The sequence below is a fragment of the Pinus tabuliformis genome, chromosome 7 (genome assembly GCF_031772625.1).
Source record: "Pinus tabuliformis cultivar Carrire ecotype Pingquan chromosome 7, CPIR1, whole genome shotgun sequence".
Taxonomy (NCBI): domain Eukaryota; kingdom Viridiplantae; phylum Streptophyta; class Pinopsida; order Pinales; family Pinaceae; genus Pinus; species Pinus tabuliformis.
The window spans coordinates 1,319,552,502-1,319,555,233 of NC_142293.1; the positions used below are offsets into that span (position 1 = coordinate 1,319,552,502).

A 2,732-nucleotide genomic window follows, 5' to 3' on the forward strand; every position below is an offset into this window, starting at 1 on the left:
TAAAGTTGGCTATAATTAAAAAAAATAAATATATTGTAAAAAAATTGTATACTTTAAAAAAAAATCAACAAGAGATTTAGATGAACTATTTGAAGATCTATGTTAACTAATTTACATCGACATCAACTTCACATATATTTATATATATAGGAAAAAAAAGTTCTTATGGTTAAAATTTTATTTGGTTATATATATATATATATATATATATATATATATATATATATATATATACATAGAACATTCACAAATACAATTAAAAATAACACATTGTATTTTGTGCTCTAAAAAGTTTGCACGTGAAAAGATTTGATCCCTCTCGGCTCATGTTAGATCCGTACTTAAAATGGATGTATGCTAGTGCTATTATTATTACTATTACCATTATGATTATTTGACTATCATTGATTTTTTTATCATTTGGATAAATAAAAGATTGCCAATATGGTTTTTGGCAATTATACTACAGAAAATTAAAATTAAAATTAAAATTATTAAAAAATATAATTTTAAGAAATATGATGAAAATAAATTGATATTTGTATCTTATATTTATTATATATTATAAGTAAAATGAATTTTACAAATTTACCAATATAATAATATTTATTAATAAAATTAATAAATTTATTTATTTTTAAATAATATCTTTAGAAAACAGTTCACTGATTTTGTTTAAGGTTGAACGATATCACTTTAATTTTAAAGTATGTCAGGTTGAACGATATAACTTCAATTTTAAAGTTAGGATTTTATGTGAGGTTGAACAATATAACTTTAATTTTAAAGTCATGAGAATTAAAAATGTAATCGCATTTTAAAATGGGATAAACCAGTTCGACCATGAGTATGTAGGTGTATTTTTGTTTATCCACGTATTCATAAATATAAATGTAAATGTAAGTGGATGGGCATTTGCTTAGTAAATTTGTAATTCAAGTATAATTTCCTTATTAATTATATAGATTAGGTTTCTGAATTAAACGATTTAGAAGAAAATATGCCACATAAAGTGCTTTGTGAAAGTTTAAAATATTTAAAAGAATGTAATAAAATTATACATATAATAAATAGCATTAATTTTTTTTAACAGGAGACAAATGATTGTCCGCCTCTTTTATTTTTTATTTTTTCTGATTTTAGAAAGTACAACTTATTAACCTTATACAACTAAGAAGCAACTCTGATTCTTAGAATCAAGAAGCAACTTCGAATCTAGAACACTCGAACTCCAAAATTCCTTTACACATTCCATATACAAATATAGAAATGAAACCTATTAATAACAGATCTTGCAGTCGGTAATATCTTAACATCAAAAACTAAATTATCAAACATCCTAACTTCACACTTTCTTTCTTACCAGACTACAATTTATGAGGATAGCAAGCCAAATCTACACCATGAGTTAATTGAGCTGAATGCCGGAGTCGTATATGGCCCCTGCCTTCCAGTTAGCCGGTATTACATGGGCGCTCGACACCCATTCCTCTCTCTTCCCATCACTAACCAGAAAACGAAGAGAAAGAGCGCCCCTCGGAGGTGTTACTACGTCCCACACGGCCCCGTGGCTTCGGTACATAGCTTTCCAGTCGTACGATTCCTCCTGCGTTGCATTACATTACATTATATTACATCATTGGTAATTGTCAATGAACTTTTTTTTTTAATTAGGAAGACTAATTTAGTTAGCATAGATAACTAGGAATGCAAAGAGGAATAAGTTTATAATTATGGAAATAACTACCTGTCTGACTTGAATAGCCAGAACGTCCACCACACCCAACGATATGAGTTGGCTAACTTTGTCTGGACGGCCAAGCTTCGAATACCCATGAAGGCTCATGATGAAATCAGTTCGGTCGCCATGCCCATAATCTGTCACAACAATTTTCACTCCTTCGCTTCTGCAGAGATCTTTATTGGTACATCTTACCTATAATTTTCATCAATATGAATTTGTCACACTAAAATTGAAATTCGTCCATAAACTTAAGATTGAAAAATCAGGTGATGAAGGTGGATAATTATAGTAGAATTTGTAGTAGCCAGTTATGAAATAGTTTTGATGATGATGGTTACCTTGTAGCAGGCACCGCATCCGGTTCCATTTCTGTATAACTGAGCGACAGCAGCTACATCACCTCCATTCAGATTTCTGCCAAAGAACCCATATCCACACGCTCCACCTGCAGTCACATTAATAGATACGTATATCATCCCTCGTACACAAAATGATAGGATAATAGTAATAATATAGATTTGTGTGCATTGATGCATGCATTTACCTTCCGTTCCCAGGCCATCTGCACTGCTATAGTATGCGGCTCTTGATGTTACGTACGCTTCTGCTCTTGTGCCGAGACACATGACAAGGTTCTGCAATAACAGAATGTAAAGTAGCAGGCTGTAAGAGCATCTGACAGCCACTGGGGAAGCCATTGGGGAAGCCATTGAAGTAAATACAAGACGAGGGACAAATTTTGGAAATGCTTAGAGAGAATACTCTGATTGAGTAAGAAAGCTGTGATTGTTGATAATTAAATGTAGGACTAAGGAGAGTATTTATAGGTAACAAACCCACACCATGGATAAATGAAGGGAAAGTCAAATTGTATGGATAAACTGCGACGGCATGGAATTCCACTAATGATCGTTTACCTTCCAAGCATGGAAATCTGCGGGCATTTTTATATTGGAAGCCGTCAAATTGTTATAGCAAAACCGCTGGC

At 31.7% G+C, this 2,732-nt stretch overlaps 1 pseudogene; it reads right to left on the reverse strand.

Annotated features, from left to right (window-relative positions):
- Window positions 1–1,408: 1,408 nt before the first annotated feature.
- On the reverse strand, window positions 1,409–2,454 carry LOC149252423 (expansin-like B1; annotated as a pseudogene).
- Window positions 2,455–2,732: the final 278 nt, after the last annotated feature.